This window comes from Cupressus sempervirens, unplaced genomic scaffold, assembly GCF_028749045.1.
Source record: "Cupressus sempervirens isolate cs-2001-9-10 unplaced genomic scaffold, ASM2874904v1 CseChr00s100002_03, whole genome shotgun sequence".
NCBI classification, from domain to species: Eukaryota; Viridiplantae; Streptophyta; class Pinopsida; order Cupressales; family Cupressaceae; genus Cupressus; species Cupressus sempervirens.
Genome location: NW_028322207.1, coordinates 1985707 through 2006911, shown reverse-complemented (window position 1 = coordinate 2006911; position 21205 = coordinate 1985707).

Here is a 21205-nt window from a genome sequence, read left to right as displayed (position 1 = left end):
AGAAGATTACCTTTTGAAGTGGTCTAGTAAGGTGAAGAATCGATAACACCCATTGACTATGTATGTTTGTTTAAGGCTTGTCAACCATGTGGCTTGGTACTTACAATTGTGTGGGTCATTGAATCCTAACCAAATGATGTGGATGTTAGTCTCATGTGTGTATGCCTTGAACTTTCCATCTATTCCATTGACAAGTCCATCTTGTATGTCATAGTTTCCACCAAATATTTTGATAGTTATATCTTGTTTCAATTATATTTGAATGGCCAATGGTATAACCTTTTTTTAAAATGGTCTAGTATAGTAGAATTAGTGTGTTCACCAATTATATTGATCATAATCCTGGGAGAGAAGTAATATCTTTTGTTGTATGTGCTAATATCCTTTTTTTTATAGAACAAGAATGGAAATATTGGGTCTGTAGGTGGAAAGCACAAGAATTTTTCATTCAAGCATGCTATGATGCCATTTATTTTACAAGAAATGCATATTCTATTAAGAATGTTTATGAAGGCCGAGTCTTTTTGTCTTATTTTTGTTTCTAAATGATAGCACTGAATATTATGTTCGAAAAAGTCTCAAGGTACTAGATCATCATTCATTGTGAATATTGGCCATTTGTTTATTGCCTCATCTTGGTACAAGTCACCATAGAAAATGACATCCAAACTGCCCAAGCATCTACTTGGTACTTGCATTTGTTGCAAAATCCTTTGTCTATGCAATGAAGCAACCTTGCTCCAACCAACAAGCTCTCATCAATGACATTAATCCATAGCTGATTGTACTATTTGATAACATGTCTAATCTTTCAGAACTAAATGGTATGGAAACATATTTTTAAAATGAAATGAGAAGTGTAGAATGCAAAGTTGTGCCTCCAAGATTGTAAACCACCTTTCCTATGTATGCAAGTAATAGGCCCTTTTTCTTGACTAGATCACTCCTAATTGAGTGAATGTATATGCAAAGGAGGTCATGGTATATTGCCTTGGCAGTGAATGTTTTCCTAATTCTAGCACCCCTTGTCAGGAACAAATAAAATCATACAGACTCTGCAAGTCACTTTCTCATCAAGATGTCCTTCACTATGGCCTATTGTTCTTTGTTGAGCTATTTTTGGAGATTGTAATATGTTCTATTATTAAGTATGGGTGTGGAGAAAATTCAAATGGTTTTGGTAGCTTCCTTGGATACAAATTATGGTGTATTGTGCTTAAATCTGATTGCAAGCTATATTGTTCATTTGTTGCATAATTTAGAGTCTCAATGTTGTGTATTGTCGGTATCTCTAACCATTGTTTTCTATTAGTGTACAAGGAAGAGTTAGATAGTCATCAATGCAATTGAGCTACTCTACATAGGCTGAGTCATGTACATTAGACAATATGTATCAGGAAATTCTATAGAAGCCGAGTAAGTGTAGGGTCATAGAGTAATTTTTCTATATGTACTGAGCTCATCAAGTGACCAAGAAAGTTATAAGTGATTGAGTGAATTCCAAGTATGCAAGTACCAAGTAATATAGTATGTGCTGAGCACAATATATGTTGAGCATCAAAAGATTAAAAAAGGCCAAGAAATAGAAATTCTAAGCATTAGAAATAGTAAAGACCAAGAAATATAGAGTCTACATAAAAGTCAGGAATGGAACATAGTTTTAGACAAAATAATTATCAGGCCTACTTGGAAGGTTTATTTAAGTTTTAAAGAGATTGTTACAGAAAATTTACATGACATGGATCACATATCCCTATATGTATGTTCAAAAATAAGGATGAGGAGGCAAAACCTAGAACCCTTTAGAAAAATCTTTATGGAAATCTTTAAATAGTGATGATCTTAACCTAGATCATATGATGTGTGATATATGAAGAGAAGAGTATATGTGTGCACATGAAGCATTATATGAAGGATTGAGATGATCAAAAGTCATTCAAGGGTTCTATTATCATCTAATAGAGAAAGTGACCTATTCATAAGCAATGAATGTGAAAGGGAAAGACAAGCATTATCAGATTGGAGTAGAGGATTAGTTAGTAAGAAGGAGACTTGAAATCAACTTGTAGAGCAAAATGAGAGTGAGGTACTGAATTGGTTTTAACAAACTTGAATAAGGGAAAATCTCTTAACAAAGTTGTCTTAACAGATCTTTGTAAATCTCCTAACATAGTCCATACTTAATTTTAAGTGCAAAATCTTCTAACAAGGTAAAACCTAATAGTTTCTTAAGTCTTTAATAGGATAGATTCCTCACAGAGTAGATCATATTTTATGGTCAAACATTGTAACCTTAACTAGTTAACTTTATTACTACAATAGTGAATATTTGTGGGTGTCATCCCCACCCCAGTTTTACCTTCACCTTGGAGGGTTTCTAGATAACAAATATTGTGTTATGTGTTATTACTTTCATGCATGTGATTGACTAATTTACATGTTACAAGAAAGTTTACATTTATAGTTTTGCATGCACAAGTTATTGATAGATGTGGATGAATCTGTGAAAAGTGAAAAGTATTATAGATTCTAATTAACCCCCCCTCCCCCTCTTTAGCATCTAGTTTACTCCATAAATCAATAGTGTATATCTTCACTATTTCCTTCTTCAATGTTGAATTCATTAATAACATCACATATTTTTCCCCAAGAGTCATTTACATTGTATGTATACTTTTCTTCATTGATTTGTATTGTTTTTGAATTGGCCAAAAAAAAATTGATCCATGCATTATAGTCTTGCTTCAATGTGTTTTCATTGTGGAAAAAAGGAACATAAAGAAAAAGTGTTTTCCTTTAGTTGTTTTTAAGATCAACTTTGTTGTACCATATGAATCTTATAATTTGTGCCCTACTTTGTCACATGGATTTTCCTTTTGCTATTGCATACTCTGCCAAACAAATAGTGGCTAATGATAAAGGTTGTGCAATGTAGTGGCCAATGAAATTTTGCATGCAATATTGGGTGACTCATCTAGATCACCACTTAGAAGTTATGAGGATTTCAAGATGAATGTGTAATTATTAGATAGGCCAAGAACAATCTGTATAACTTATTGGGATGATATTTCTTGTAAGTTGAGAAAAGTGCTACCCAAGTTTTCCATCATATTTATCGTATCAATATCATGGTGTTTGTGGTCTATTTGTATCTTTTTGAATGCATTTGTCATTGAAGTATTACCCTTTGTGATGTAGGAGCTACAATACATTGCTGCAACATAGGCATTGAGAATGAATTGGGCATCAATATTTGCTCACTACAATTGTGAGATCTGAGGTGAAAATGAATTGTTTTAAATGTGAGCAATTTTGTTGGTCTTAGCAGTGTAGATTGTATTTCCATTAAATAGCCATCTTTAGTCATATGTAGGCTACCCAAGAAATCTATTAAGGAGACCATAGTATGTAAGTTTGAAGATTCTAGTAGATTGCTTAGTTGTTCAACCAGATGTTTTTTGTCTTTTTGTTGTCAACACATGATTGAAGTATTATAGTTTTTTTATTGGTGGCTGTGAACAACCAAAGAGACACTTTCATCTTTTTGTTTTTCTATATTTTCTAGTATGATGATGTGATTTTAGTCTAGATATTGGTTCATCTAAACATTTAGTGTTTCATGCCAGATATTTATTGACAAAATCCTCAATTCCTGCATTGCTATTTTTCCCATAGACTAGAACATGTGTAATCCATAGCATAAAGTGGCCATGTTCATTCCCTTGGTTTTGAAACTCTGTATAGTGCAAGTGGTATAGTTATTGTAGTGTTTTTGTTAGTGGACCCCAATTTTGTTTCACACTAGTAAATATGATGAAAAATGTTGGGGGTCCTAATTGTCGTATCATTGCAAAGACCTTTTTTTTCAAATGGTGGAAATAGTTTGGAGAGTTTATGATCTTCTTGAAATTTGTATATCTAATGTTTGATTGCAAGATTTTGTCAAGGTTTGGTTTGCACTTCACATCCTTTTCTTTTAGTGTCTAACCTTTTAGTTTCCCTTTATGTATCCCTATCCATATTATTTAGAATACTTGCACAATTAGTATTTTGATTGTTTTGAAAAATAAGTTTGTAGTGTGGTACACAAAAGCTTGATTTGAATTTTGTGTTTCCCATTATGTGTTTTTTTGGCATGAATTTTTTTTGTAATGACCTCATCACGTGGCTCACCAAAAAATACTATTGGGAAGTCCATCTCTTCTACATGCTAATCTTGGAATATTTCCAATGATTCTTTTACTTTTGGCTAGTGCTATTTCTATTACTTTGTCTTTTAAGATAGTTATAGTTCTTGCCTTAGTTAATCCATAAACAAAAGTATCTTTATTAATTCTAATGCAACTTTCAACTTCACTATCATCATCACTTGATGGGGAATTACTAGTTGGCAATTGCTCTTAGGAAGGTAATAAGCAGTCTTCCCAAGTTTTGTTTAACTGTACATTTTTCATTTTATATAGTGTTGATTGGCATAGCTCATTAAGTACATTAATAATATCATTTGTTCTTACTCATCCTCTCTGATATGCACTTGTATTTTCCAGACATCTTTTTTGTGCAACAATAACTGTCCATGTATCATTCACCAGATCTGGCAGTACATTTTGTATAATATTACTATTTTTTGGCATATTGATAATTGTTCATATTGGTTTGAATTGTGATCTTTTGTGGCATACCTGCCCAATTTGTGCAAATGCAATTCATAATGACACTAGCCTTTCCTCAAGTTCAAATAGTGTAGTCATATTTTGTAGAGGCTTGTTTTTAATGTGCTCTGGGCTTGCATAGGATGGTTTCTTATTATGTTCTAATTATTTCTTACAAAGCTTGCATATTGTGCAACTTGACAATTTGTTTCTTGTTGGTAGTAAATGTGAACATGCATGGATTGTATCCTCTCATATATTTGTTGAAATGAAATTTTGAAAAAATTCCACATTTATATTTTGGTGTATCTTGTACTTTTTCAATGTAACACTATATTTTTGTTTGTTTCTTCTTTGTTGAAGTTTTCTTCTTTTTTGTTCTAGTACTTGCATGAATACGTTGCTTCACATTGTAGTAATGTAAAATTCTATTTGAGGTTCTTGGAAATGGCTTAGAGGTATTTGACTATATGTTGTATTTGGTGTCAGAAGCTTTATTATGTGGTTTTGTTCATGGTTTAGAGGGTTTAGAATGTATCTACCTTCTAGAATGAATAATTTTTGTAGCACCAGGGGCACTAACTTATAGGATTACGTTAGCTAATGGTATTTTTGACAGGTGTTGAGTATTAATTTCATAGATGGTTGTAATGTCTACAAAATATATACTATAGTGTGAATGCACATAATCAACCTTGCAGAACATGACATTGGAAACTTTGGTTGGTTCTATGCATTTGCAATATTCTTGGATACACGTGATTGAGTTGGTGACTAGATTTTTGTCTTCACTTGAAAGATGTAAGAAATCCATTCCAAACAAAAATTAACTCCCTCAAGCATGCTTTGTTCATATGGGTCTCTAACCTTTGCGATGAACATTTCCTTATTTGTGACACCAGAACTAATCTTGATATCACATGTAATATACATTTCTTTGCATTCAAGTGCTATCTTGTCTCCATGTAGAATGAAATTGCAAAATGACTATGCCATGTATTGTCTAATACCATGACCATCATATTCATTATTTGTCAAAGTGTCAATTGCATTAAAAATGTTGTCACCACAATCTGATATTGAAAATGCATTTTTGCACAAGCTAAATTATGAGAGTTGGGAGGCATGTTGTTCCAAAATATTACTGGGTGTTTGAGGAATATTAGAACTTGTAGGTAAGGAGGTCTCTGGTTGAGACAATAATTTTTTTTGCAAATAAGTTGTTCAAAATGCCCATGCAAAAGATTTTTATCATGGAACAAGATTGAATATGTATTCATTTGTGAATCCTAATTAAAGTGCAAGTACTTTGATTTTGTTGTGGATGACCATACACATATTTGTACATTTAGCCATTTGGAAAGCCACTTAATACAAAAGAAGTCCCCTAAAGGCCACATGCATTTGAGTCAGTCATAGGAACTCCTAACAACTACATTCTCTGTATGTCTCAACATTAGCTATTCCATAGAATTCATACAATGTCTATGGGTCTAGCTCATTATTATATGAAAGAAAGGCATCATGATCATTATTATTGAGGTAGTGTATAAAATGGTCAATAGTGCCATTATGTAGTTATGTATAAGTGTATCAAAGATGAAACAAGATCTAGAGGGAGTCAAAGAGGAAGTTGCCTATATTGTATGTGAAATATTTTAGCCCACACATGTTATTGTCCTACAATACTTTGTCAATTATTAACTATAGCATATTTCTATTAATATGTTTATAAATTTCTACATCTATGACATGCTTCATTGCTTTTGTTTCTTGTACTGGTGGGTTTAGTCTAAGGTGTAGGAGCACCTAGGTAAGGCTATCTAATAACCTAGGGTTCCTAGTTGAGTTTTGGCTTGTAGTGGCCTTAGCCAAGCCACTAGTGAAGTAAAGGGAGATAGTGAGTCATAGATTAGGACTTAGCTATTAGGAGGTCTACTTGGGTCCTGATTACTACCTAGTTGTCTAAAGTTGCTAGGTGATAAAATTGTTGTCATTATTGCTAAGCATGAAACTTGTGCCGCTAGAGGGTTAGATTAGTCAGCTAAGGTGTGGAATTATTTTTTCATGTCATAAGTGACATATCTAAGAAATTGGTAGAGTTTCATGGGGTTTTGACCAAGTTTGGTCTAACTAGGAAAAAACTTGTCAAGTTGCTTGACAATTTTGTAAAATTGCAAAAGTTATCATGACAACTTTTATTGCATTACGTGCAATTTTGGTCAGATGGTTGAATAACCACCTCACAATGGTTGGAGAAGGTGTAATGGATCTACATAAGGCCTCTGCCAAGCTATAACAAGGTTGGATGGTAATTTTTTGGAAGTTGAATTAGTGAACAAATAATTTTGTTGTGTAATTTCAACATAGTCAAAGTATCTTTGTTCTTGGGGTCATTGTATGGATTGAAATAAGAATTTTGACCTATGTGTGAGTTGATAGATGTGATTTCCAAATATGTTTGGTTAGATAGGTCTTTTTTTTTCATTTCCTTCACTTTGTGTAAATATTTTGATTTTTGCATACTCGCTGACCTGAACCACACAATTTGGGAAAATGGAGTCTTAACTCAGCTTTCCACTATGGAAATTTTATGGTCTCTTGGAATGTGTGAGAAGATTCATTTGACTATAGGCATGTAAGTTATTGGGCCTTGGAAAGAAAGTTTGACCTTTAAGACAAGTGAGTATGGTTAGGGATCACATGGTTTGAAACAACACTTAACAGGATTGAGTGCAATGAATGCTTCAGTCTGAGTGGATGGAGAAAAGGAAATGAGAGTGGAGAAGCTTGTGCCAAAGGAGAACTCCTTGTGACATGATTGGACAAGGATTTGATCAAACCCTTGTTAATCCTGTCAACACATTTGAAAACCCTTAATTTTAGGCTTAAAATCAATATCCCATTATAGAGATAGGATGGAGAAGTGAGACTAGGTGAATCTTAGAGGTCTTCCAAAAGGGTATCAAGATGTGAAGTTATTTTTCCACCTCATTAAGCCTTTTTTTGAGTTAGGTGCCAAAAGGTGAGTTTAGAGGCGTAATTTTGTGTAGCCCTACTAGGCCTAATTTGGAGAAATTTCTTGACACCAATAGAGATTTTAGTGGATTTTTGGTGGACGAGCATTGGAATGGCCTTAAAACCCTAGGGATAATCCTCTCTTTCAATGCTGAGTAGACTATGACCATGTGTGGGTGTTTGGTGTAGATGAGTTAGTAAGGCATCTAAGGAGTGATGATTGGATGAAGTTAAGTTTTACATTTGTGTGGACAAGTTGAAAGAGAAGAGATTGGGAGTCTGATCATTCTAAGTTAAGGTTAGTGAAAGATCCCTAAAGGGCTAGGGAAGAGGTCTAGAGAAGACCCTAAGATAAGTTAGGGTTAAGGAGAAAGACTTTTCCTTACATTAGAGTGGTATTAGAGCCCCAAAAGAGTTGGGATTATGGATAGATGTTTCAAACTATAGAAGAGTTAGCAGGGAAAATTATAATGGTGACTAATGTAGAGTTAGGCAAAGAGATGGGTGAGAAAATGAAGAAAAATAGAATCTTTGAAGAAGTTCTAGAAGAAATGAGGGCTAAGCTAGAAGAAATTGTTGAAGCAGCTAAGAATAAAGATGAAGAAGGTGGAAATAGTGAAAAATAAAAGGAGGAGATTAATGAAGAGGACATCATACCTAAACTAGACCCTCCATTTAATTAAGAACCATTCTTAAAGGCCATCAAGGCACTAGGAGGAAAATCTCTACAAGGAATTCACTTGTTTACTAGAAAGATGGACATTGATATAGTAATGGAATGGATTGAGGGAGTGGAGAATCATTTTGAATGTGAAGGTGTTACAGAGGCACAAAAGGTGAAGGTTTCCAAATCAAAACTCACAGGATCAACATTGACATGGTAGAAATATATGTAGGATGAAAGGGTCAATATGGGTAAAAAGCCTATATAGCTAACTAGAATGCCATGGTGACCAAAGTGAAGAAGACCTATCTTGTAGAGAACTACAAGGTATAGTTACATAGAAAGAGGCAAGGTATTAAGGAAAAAGACTTGGATGTGGCCTCTTATACAAAGGAATATCAAAAACTATGCCTAAGGTCCAAGATTCAAGAAGAGGAACCTATTAAGGTAGAAAGATACTTGGTGGGCTTAAGTGGAGCACCCAAGAAGAGCTAAGCCTATAGAACACTAAAACTATTTAGAAGTGTCATCAATTGAAACTTGAGGTTGAAGAAAAGAATAGGAAGAAGGGGGACTCAATTTTGAAAGGTAGAGGTAGAGGAAGAGACCAAATAGGGCATAGAGGTTGATATCAAGGCAGAGAGAATGATCAGAGAAATCAAGGTGAGTCTAAACTAGAAGAGTAGGGTAGTGAAACTACCCCAAGGGGAAGTTATTCAAGAGGAAGAGGTACTCAAGGAGGTTCAAATAGAGGAAGAGGTACAAGTAGGGGCATCTCATATTTTTCAAGTATTAAATGTTATACTTGTGGTCAGTTGGTCCACCCTACCTATAGATGTCCTGGCAAGCCTACTTCTTCAAGTGGTGATAAGAGACTTTCCTATGTTCATGAGGACACCATGAGTTCTAAGATATCTGAGGTAGATCATATTGAGTGTTTTCACAAAAAATTTCATCCTTGTCCAAAGTTTTTACCTAAGGAAAACCTTGTCAAACATGGAAACAACCTCCAAGTTGTGGGACTTGAACTATAAGGTTGAGTCTTCGGAGAAGGTTGACTTCGTTTGCTATTAGGGTGCACCTAACTACACTTGGAGAGGAAAAGGGGGAATGAATTCATAAAGGGAAACTGCCTAATCTAATCTAAGGGGGCGATGCACCAAAATAGAGTGTTTGACCTTATCTCTACCCATAAATGCACAATTAACTAGTTATAACCTCAAAGAATACAGATTCAGACTTTGCTTAATTCAACAACCATGTGTAGATCAAACAAAAAAAGAATTCTATAAGAAGAGACTTCACTTAATATTATTCAAATTCCAAAAGTAGATACAATCATGCAAATTTTAGATATAGAAAAGAACATTAACCAGAGGCAAAAAAATCTTTCATAGTGTGTTAATGGGTAAAAGAGACTCAGTAGAGGATTACAATGGCTTAGAGGCATGAGAAATTATAGTAGTATGCATAGAAGCAATACTACAGAATTAAAGAGAGATCAACCCTTACAAAGATTACAAAATCTTCCTTAATAGTTCAAGCATAACTAAGATATTTTTGACTAGAGTTACTCCACAACCACTACCGAGAACAATCAAGGTGACCCAAATAGTAGATTTGATTTGGTACACTTGCAGAAGCATGAAAATCATGGAAACCCTAATGGGAGAAAATCCTAATTTGATGGAAATAGTACCAATCAATGCTAAAAATCCTCAAAATGGATGATCAAATGGTGGGGAGAGTGTCCATTGCATCATTTAAAACCCAACATTAACTTGGAGTGGTTGGGATCAATCAAGAAGATCGGATCATATAAGAAACCCAATTTTTCTTCAAATTTGGCCTACAAATCAAAAAGGTTAGCAATCAAACAAAATCATGCAACCAAGATGAGCCTTATGGACTAATAACATTATTTCCTTTTACCACTTCACAAGGTCTTCATAAGTTTGACTTCCTCATTGGCCAACTAATTGAGCCACCTTCTAAACTTGACCGTGACGGCTTTATGAAACCACCAACTTAACCACCATTGACTACAGTGTTTATCTCCTTAACTAGGCCCACTGGGACACATGGTCATTTGTCACTTTATCACAATGCTTAAAGTCCTTGCAATTCCATAATGTGGGCAAGTGACAATTATCAATCACCAAATGATCGATGATCACAAAAGACCCTAGTTATTACTGCGCTTGCTCTTAAAACTTTTGGGCCCACTAAAAACTCAACATCCACCTCCACAAACACATAAACCCTTGACCAATAAGGATGAAGTAATTGACACATATTTTCCACCTGGAAACTACCTAGCATTCCTTTCTAACCCTGACAGCCCACACGAAAGAACAAAACCACATGTGCACATGTCAAAACCTTGCTTCCCTGCATTGTTAGAAACTCTGAAAAAATATAGAATGCAAGAAAGTGACTACCAATAGAATTCTAGCCATATTCCAACTCACTTTGGTATGTCAACATAGTCAAAAGATGACCCAAAAACAAGAAGCAAGGCTCCACCTGGGATGCATGGCAAAAGGTTGCTTCCCTGCATTTGTAAAAAAGATTACATCTTGATAAAGTGGGGAAGTGTCGGCCATTGATCCTTGGAGATCTAACAGTGAAAAAAAACATGTGGGGGCAAAAATAACTTAGGAAAACATGGAAATATTATAAGGTTTTTATTTAATTTATTTTGTATTTCCATGGCATTGTTTAATATTAAAGGTTGGATGTGATCATTTAACATACGAATTCAAATATGGCAATTTTGGAGAGAAGCCAAATTTGGCCAACAATTCTGGTGACTTGAGGGGGATGCAAGGTAGGTATGCATAAGACCAGTGGCCTTTAGCATCCATTGGTCTATAAAGTCATAAAAATGTGATTCCTTCCCATTAAAACCCTAAAATCATAGGAAACATTCCCAAGAAACCGCAAAATTGCCTTTCTATAACCTCCACAAAAAAACACATGTGCTTGTGCACTTCTTGCAAAAAATAAAAAAAATAGGAAGGAAATTAACCTATCCATATACATAAAACATCATCTTTTCTATCAGAAGTAGGACTTGAGATATATTCCATTAATTGAAATAGGAAAAAATTCACCATTAGGCCTACTTAATTGAAAAACATTGGCATGTTTGCTATTGATAACCACATAGGGACCACTCCATAGTGTATCAAATTTTGGTTTTTCCCTGTTTGCATCCCATTTCAATACCAAATCACCTTCTATAAAGATTCTAACCTTGGCCCTCCTATCAAAACTCTTTTTCATTTGTTGTTGATATGCTTCTAGGGTTTGCATGACCTATTTTCTTTTCTCTTCCAACTCCATCATCTCTACCATTCTTACTATCATGGCATCACTTTCCATTAGCTCTATTGATGAGACAATTCTAGAGATGGGAATTCTAATAAAATTTAGATCTTTTCTTCCTTGCCATATACCAACATAAAGGGTGGATTTCCAATTGCCCTTTTAGGTGTTATTCTATGAGTCCATAGTGTTGTCTTCAACTTTTGATGCCAACACCTTTGGTTATCCTCTATAGTCCATTTTCATAATTATGATTAGGTTTTTGTTAAATGATTCAACCAATCCATTTCCCTAAGGATAATAGTTTGAGGATGTGGTCAAGTAGATATTATGATCAATTTCCCATGCACAAATTTGAGCTCCTACAAAAGATTTTGCATTATCTAAAGTAATGGTTGAAGGGGCACCAATTCTGGTCATAATTCCATCAAGGATTTCCACAGCTAAATGTTCAGTGGCATCCTTCAATGCAACTACCTTTGTCCACTTGGTAAAGTAATCCATAGCAGCTAGGATCCATTTGTGACTAGAGCTGGAAGGAGGATTGATAGGGCCTATGAATTCCAACCCCCATTGACCAAAGTGCTAGTCTACCTAAATGGGGTGAAGAGGAAGAGTACAAGCCTCTATTTACCAAAGAAGAAGGCATATTTTTTACACTTCCTCACATATATATATGACAATCATGGAATAGGGATGGCCAATAGTAACCAACTCTCATAATCTTCATTGTAGTTGCCCTTTTTGAAAAGTGACCACCATTAGGACCATCATGAAGTTCTTTGATTATTCTTTCAGCTAGATCTATATTAATGTATCTCAATAGGGATCCATTGAAATCCCTCCTGAAAAGGATACCATCAACTATGGCATAAGGAATTGAATGCAACCTATACCATCTCCTTTTATTTCTATCCAATCCTTGAGGATATCCATTGTGTGACAAAAAGGTCATCATGTCATCCATCTAATTTCTTGGGTTATCATTTCTTGCTTCTTGTCATTCTATCAATACCATAGCAACTTTCTCATCTGATTCTTGAGATGAGATCATTTGTTTGCACAATCCCCTCCCTCTTACCAACTTGGTAATCTAGATGTCAACATCATACTCCATTACCTTAGTGATCCATATTACTCTCTTCTCACTATTATCTTTTCTTAAAAGAAAGTCCTTCACATTGGAATGGATACTAAAAAATGGATCTTCGTATGAGATAGAAGGTGTCTAAATTTGTTCAAAGCTCTTATGACTATAAGGGCTTGATTTTCTACATAACTATATTTTTCTTCATATTCCTTAAACCCTTCACTAAAGAAGGCAATAGGTTGTTCCTCATCCTTATCATTTTCTTGAGTCAAAATAACAGAAATACTTGACTCACTACCTAAGGTATAAAGAATGAAATCCTTCTCAAAATTCAAATTGATGAGAGTAGGGGTTGAGACTATGGTTGTTGTGATCTCTTCAAAAATTACCTTCCCTTCCTTGGTCTATGTAAACATTGTGTTCCTTTTAAGCATGGATGCAAGAGGTTTCACCATGGTTGCTAGATTAGGGATAAATCTCCTTACAAAATATATTCTACCAAGAAAAATTTGTAGACTATTCTTATGACTAGGAAGGGAGAGAGAAAGTATTTCCTTTGTTCTATTTGGATCAATGGTTAAACCATACTTTGATACAATGTGTCCTAATAATTTTCCTTGATTGGTAGCAAAGACACACTTTCTTGGGTTAAGTGATACCCCAAACTTTCTACACCTTGTGAACCCTTGTCTAAGATGACCAAAAGGATCTGGTACATTTTTTGAATATACTGTGATATCATCAAGGTAAACCAATACAAACCTTTCAATCATGTTTTTGAAGGAAATCTCCATTGCATTTTGAAATGTGGCACTTGCATTTGTTATCCCAAAAGCCATTTTACTATAAGCATAGGTGCCCCATTTGGTGGTGAATGCAGTCTTGTATCTATCAAACTCTTTGACCACCACTTGATTGTAACCAGAGAATCCACCAAGAAATGAGAACCTCTCACAACCACTGAACTTGCACAATATTTGTTCCATGAAGGGGAGGGGATGATGATCTTTAAGGGAAGCTTTGTTAAGATCCCTAAAATCCACACATAATCTAATTTCTCCATTCTTCTTCCTAATAGGGACAAGGTTTACTACCCGTGATGAGTGCATGATAGGAAAAATTATGTTAGCCTCAATAAGCTTGGATAGCTATTTTCTCTTTAATGGTTGAATTTTAGAATTCACTAGCCTCTACTTTTGGCTTAATGGTTTGACATTATCAATTAAATATATGGTATACTGAAAAAAACTTGGGTCAAAACCATTTAAACAATCATATGTCCAAGCAAATATATCATTAAATTCTTTACATAGATGAATGAAATTTTCTTGCTCAATTTAACATACCTTTCCCATGTTTAAGGTTTTTCCATTAGCAACCAATACTGGTTTATAATCATATTTTTCAATAGCTAGGTTCATGCCTCTATCTCTTGCTTGGTCATCAAGGTTGAAGATACTCTCTAAGGTGATGAGACCTTTAGGAATTTTTTTAGAACTAAGGTTGATGATCCAATCTCCATACTGGCCATGCAACCTAGATTGGTTTCTCTTTGAGAATTTTTCCTCATTCTATAAGAAACTTACAATTTGTGCATTAGATTCAAAGATTTTCCAATTGGTGTTGTTGTCAAGAATTGCAGGTCTAAATATCATTCTGATTTGTTGCTTCTTCTCTTCCTCAAGATTCCTTGGTACATCATAAGATGCACCAACAACTACAAGTCTATCAACATATCTATTCTCCTTCCTAGGGATTCTCCAAATATTAAATGCATTGAAGCCTTCAAGAAAATCCCATACTCTATGCTTATAAGACTTGATAAATACATTCTTAGTGATATTTTAGTTTCTTACCTGATTGACCACTAACTCACTATCTCCATGTACACTTAATGTTTGCATTCCTCTTTTTTGAGCAAGTAGAAGACCCTAAATCAAGGACTCATACTTGGCCACATTATTGGTACAACTAAATTAGAGCCTTAAGGAGAAGTAGTACCTTGTGTAGGAGAAATAAACATCACACCAACCCCTGATCCATTCTTATTCCTTGATCCATCAAAATACACACTCCATATCCCACTCATATCTTCTTTGGTCTTCACAAGGTTAGGGACAGGAGCATCCTTCTCTAACACACAGTATGTGCCAAGACCTATCTCAAGGGTTTATGATATGGGATAAAATGTATATGCGTTAGTCCATTCATCTAAGAGAAAATTGGGTATCTCTACTAGAGAAGTAATAGGCTCATTTACTATGTCATTCTCATCCATTTCTAGGATAGTGCAATTCATATTGATGAGATTAGGGGTGTAGGGCTCAATATGATGGAGGGCTAGAGGCTCTACTTTGATTGAAGCCTTGGTCCCATATCTTTTTCTATAAAAAAATATATGACCAATTAGAAGATATGTAACCACCTATTTGGGCAGTGAAGTCTCTTGAAAGACAAATGACAAAATGTGGCTTGACATGAGTAATTGATATATCTTGAGTTATAGTACAACTAGGGCATGCATATAGGGCCATCTCAAAATTCCTAAGAATCCCTAAAATATTGATAGTACTACCATCCAACTATAATACATCCCTAAAAATGGGCTCATATTTCATTTCTAAAGCATCAATAACACACTTAGGCATCACCAAACTACTAGCCCTTGAATCAATCATTCAATTATGGACTAGTTTATCCCCTATAATTAGAGAAACATAAAATGGATGAGGTCTAAACTTTTTACTTTTTTCTACCTCCCTTGATGGTTTTACTAGGCTTCTGGCACTTTCCATGCTAGGTGGCTGACCCTTTGGTTCAATACTTTCCAATTCTTGCTACAGTAACCTCTTTTGCTTGGGTATAGTAGCAACAACATCCCACATGGGAATATGAACATTTTTATTCTTCATCTACTCCACTACATTGAATGAGGCATTATTAAATGTCTATTTACTGATTTTATATGATATTTCATGCCTCTAATCATATTTTCAAAATCAAACAACTAATATCACAAAGATCCACCAAATTTAAAGAAACCCCAAATCGGGTATGCCAAAAATAGTGCCAAAAGCTTCACAGCTTCACCTATTATTAATAAATCTGAAAGTGGAAATTTTTACAAAAATTTGAGCAGATTAAAAGCCTATAAAATGAAATTTCTAGATCTGTATAACATGCACACAATAGCTCCCAAACAGAGGTCAAAAACAATGCTCATCGGGCTCCCAAAAATAGCACAAAATAGCCCGGAATCACCACAAAAACTTAATAATCTATCACAGAAGTATAATCATATCCAAATACATATTTTCAACTCTATAATAACATTTAAAAGTATGATATACAGCAGAAACTCAAACTGATATGAAATACTCAACTGGAAACACCAAACTCTTACAAAATATACACCTGAAAACCCACAAATCTATATTGTTCAACACAAAGGAAAACTCTGCATGAGCATGCACATGGAATGGATTCAAACTCTTGTCCTTAGCCTTCCTAGAAACCTACAAAATCCCATTCTTGGGTCTCCCTGGAAACCTACAAACTCCCGTTCTTGGATCTCCTTCTCCATAGGTTTGGCAGCCTCTGAAGAATAACAAATAAATAAGCAAAAATCAAGTTCTGGAATGAGCCCAAAATGTCTCCAAACCCCTTAAAAGAGGGCATAACCCTAACTCACGTCCAAGAGGGGTTAATAAAACATATTTTAATAATAATTTTCATTTATTAGCCCATTTTCTTCCAAAGATTATCCCCTTTTGCTGAAACTTCACCTTTTTGGGCCTGCCTGCCTTAGCAAAGATTATTATTTTTAATTATTTGAAAAGGGGACATGACAAGTACTCCCCTCCCAAATATTGCTTGTCCTCAAGAAATGGCTGAACAATAAACCAATCAATCCACCTGGATCCCAAATGTAGTCATGAACTATACTATTTCCAATTAACACAGGCTCCTGCAATATCCTACAATAAATACCATCAATGCATCCCACTGGCCTATACAGAATGTACAATCCAACTCTGCAACAATGTTGAATGCTCTCGAATGAAACTGTACCAAGTATGGAGAATCCACACACTGTACAACTCCTGCAGTAAACACAACTCTGTAGATCACCGACCATTGTCTCATAACCATAACTCCCATGCACCCCTTGCAATATAATGTTGATAAAAAAAACCAACTTTAGTCAACAACTCACCATGAACAAGTGATACAACCCACTGTGACTGATCACCAGCTAAATCAGGAGATGTCATAGCCAAAGGAGTAGAATCAATAACAACACCCGCTAAAGCATCACTCTGAAACTCCTGCTCTAAGTCACGTATTATCAAGTTGTCAACTGCAGAACCTATCACCATGTCATGCCCATCACAACTCTCATCTCAAGGCATCAAACTGTCCCATAACTGATGACAAGCACTAGGAACCAAAGTACATCTTTGTATCATCATCTCATCAACATGGTCATCAAAGGTAAATTGATGAGCATACCTCACAGTGTAATGCCGATAGAATGTGCCAATCTTAGTCAGTGGCTCAGACTATAATCCAGATGAAACTAACTGCAATTGATCATTAACCATGTTGGAACTGACTACTACCTCTGAAGATATCACCAAGGGAGTAGTATTACTAGTAGGAACCATGCCAACTGCCAACTCACCAACATCAAACATGATCTTTGATAATTCTCTAGTCTCCATGCCATCAGTACTAGAGGCCACCACCATGTCAGGCATACAAAAATCTGCTACAACACCCAACTCAACTGAACCTGACTCTAGTGGGAATGAACCTGATATGCCAATGTTATTATCAAGGATGGATGCATCCCGATCTCTACTGTCTCTAAAAATCTCGACCATGGACATCCTCAGATCACCAAACACCATAGCTTGTGATTGTATAGAATTAGGTAAAGACTGTATTCGCTCTAACTCCATGATCACCTTAGCCAAATGAAACTGTGACTCCTTGAAAGCCAACTGTGTACTCTCAAGAATCTTAGAAGTCACCTCAAGCTGCTCAGTAAGCTCACTCACCTCATCTTCCTTGGCCAACAGTACATCATATGCTGTACTGCCCCACTCCATAAGATAATTTTTGTTGGCTACCAACTGCATATTATTCTATCTCAAAATTTGAATAGCCTCCCACAAAGAGTGGATCTTTGTTAAGGAAAAATAATTGCCTTCCTTCTCATCACTAGTAGGAGAACCCCATCCATAAATTGCTAACAACTGATGAGCAGCATCAAAATGCTGGCAAGTGATAGCAATGTATCGGTCACTAACTCTCAACTGATTAGACACATGATGGCACTGGCTTGACTGTCTCCTACAAACCTCCTCTGATGCACTGTCTAAAGGAGTATCCTCAAAGTTACTAGTCTCTAGAGTATTACCATCCATATCCTGTAAATCAAATCTAAAGCTCATATCAACATACAGAGTATCAAAAACATTAGCACTAATCTCCAACTCCTCTGTACCCAAGGAAACTAAGTCTTCAAAATTGCCCACTGCATCCTCTTGGATGTCATCAATGCCAATATGATCCTGGGACTCATCTGTACACACTGCCAAATATGAAATATCATCAACACATTCCAGCAAGTATGGTTGACTAGATATATGAACAAATCCCAACACCGGTGTATAAAAACTAATACCAACATCGGATAAGCTCCTGGCACAAGAAAAGACAACACCGTGCAATCTGCTAATCAAATCCATGATAGCACCCAAACAACCACTGCTACCAAAAAGTGTTAAAGATTTCCAGTTGACTGAATCCCAAATGCCAATATAACAATCTCGAGTCCATTTCCATAAACTATAATCAGCTGGTAACTCAAGTAAAATCCTCACCTGAGTAATATGACCAATACCAACTAATTCCACATACCTGTTTGACATTATCCCTATATCCTGGATGTGAATGCAAGATGAACTCGCAACATTATCAATGTCCACATATGATCTACCATTTGTAGAAAGCTGAGTATTAGGAGTACAAGATGAAACTAAACTCAATTCCATGCCATGCTTATCCCCATGTCTCTCCCAATCTTGTAATGCCAATGGAGTATTCACCAAAGAAGCTCAAGTGTCCTCAAGCTCGTGAGAAATCTTGTCAACTTCCTCCTCCTTCCTCCTCAAGGCATCTGAATAGTCTTTGACAAGGCTAAGAAGATGGTCATGATCTGATAGAAGATGTAAATTACTCAACTTCATCGTTCCCATTCCTTCCCTAATCGCTTGTAAGTCAACACAAGGAGACTTTGACTGAACTCCCTTATGTCTACCCTGTAACTGAATCATCTGAATGTGATCCTCTATCATATCCCGCATCTTGTCATGATTAGATAATGAAGTCACAATACTATCTTTGTTCACCTTCAGCTGGCTGGACAAATCATGTGAAGTACTACCTGCCTCAACATCATGTGATGAAGCATCTAACTATGCTTGGTACTCTTTCTCAGCAAAGTCATGAATGCTCAATGTTTGCTCATCTCTACCAAGTATCTCACCATCATGCACAACAACATCCTCATAATCATCATCTAAACCCACTACCTCCTGTGGCATAGTAGAATCTGAGACCTTTGCCTGGCTATAAGCTAGTTTCTCAAAATCCTCATGGAAGTTCTTGGTAATTGTGTCATCTTCCCTATGAGAAAATTTGCCAAATAGAAATCTAGTCAACTCATCCACCTTAGCTGGGTCGAAAAACATGTCATTCATCATACGATGGTGCTCAACCAACTATTCAGATATGTCATGACTTATTTTCATAAGTTTATCTCGAATGTCTAAATAACCATACTTTCTACTATTTTGACTTTGGATATCAATTGTCCAAGATCGTGTCCTCTGAGACTATGTACTATACCTGTCCATTCTGGATAAAGTAGAGTGTAACCCCAATAGGATATAACTTCTTCAAACACCAAGAACTAACATGCAAATGATTAGAAGTAGTAGGCAACCATAGATTTTGACATGCAACTGATTAGAAGCAACATGCAACCACCAAATTCACCAAGAACTAACATGCAAATGATTAGAAGTAGCATGCAACCATAAATTTTGACATGCAACTAATTAGAAGCAACAAGCAATCATAAATTATGACATGCAAGATCTGGGTAGTTGTCAAAAATGACATGCAAGATCTGGATAGTTGTCAAAACTGACATGCAAGATCTGGGTAGCTGTCAAAACTGACATGCAAGATTTGGGTAGTTGTCAAAACTGACATGCAAGATCTAGGTAGTTGTCAAAACTGACATGCAAACTTCTACAAACCCGCAGTCTGGAAATATCATGGCTCTAATACCACTGAAATGTCCCTTTACTTATTTTATATGATATTTCACGCCTCTAATCAGATTTTCAAAATCAAACAACTAATATCACAAAGATCCACCAAATTTCTCAAGAAACCCCAAATTGGGTATGCCAGAAATAGTGCCAAAAGCTTCACAGCTTCACCTATTATTAATAAATCTAAAAGTGGACATTTTTATAGAAATTTGAGCAGTATAACAGCCTATAAAATGACATTTCCAAATCTATATAACATGCACACAATAGCTCCCAAACAGAGGTCAAAAACAATGCTCATCAAGCTCTCGAAAATAGCACAAAATAGCTCGGAATCACCACAAAAACATAATAATCTATCACAGAAGTATAATCATATCCAAATACATATTTTTAGCTCTATTATAACATTTAAAATTCTTATATACAGTAGCAACCCAAACTGATATGAAATACTCAACTGGAAACACCAAACTCTTACAAAATATACACCCGAAAACTCACAAATCTGCACTGTTCAACACAAAGGCAAACTCTGCATGAGCATGCACATGGAATGGATTCAAACTCCCATCCTTATCCTTCCTAGAAACCTACAAAATCCCATTCTTGGGTCTCCCTAGAAACCTACAAACTCTTGTTCTTGGGTCTCCTCCACAGGTTTGGCAGCATCTAAAGAATAACAAAGAAATGAGCAAAAATCAAGTTCTGGAATGAGCCCAAAATGCCTCCAAACCCCTTAAAAGAGGGAATAACCCTAACTCACGTTGAAGAGGGGTTAATAAAACATATTTTAATAATAATTTTTATTTATTAGTCCATTCGCTTCCAAAGATTATCCCCTTTTGCTGAAACTTCACCTTTTTGGGCCTGCCTGCCTTAGCAAAGATTATTATTTTTAATTATTTTAAAAGGGGACATGACACATTAGGTGCTCTGGTAGAAGCCTTGGGAGCTACATGTGTAGGGGGTTGAATTGGAATAACCTAAGGACTATTCATATCTCCTCTAGAATTACTTTGTCTTTGTTGTTGAAGGGCATTGGCTTGATCATTTTTTTCTTGTACATGAGGCACTACATTGGATGTTGAAGCTTGAT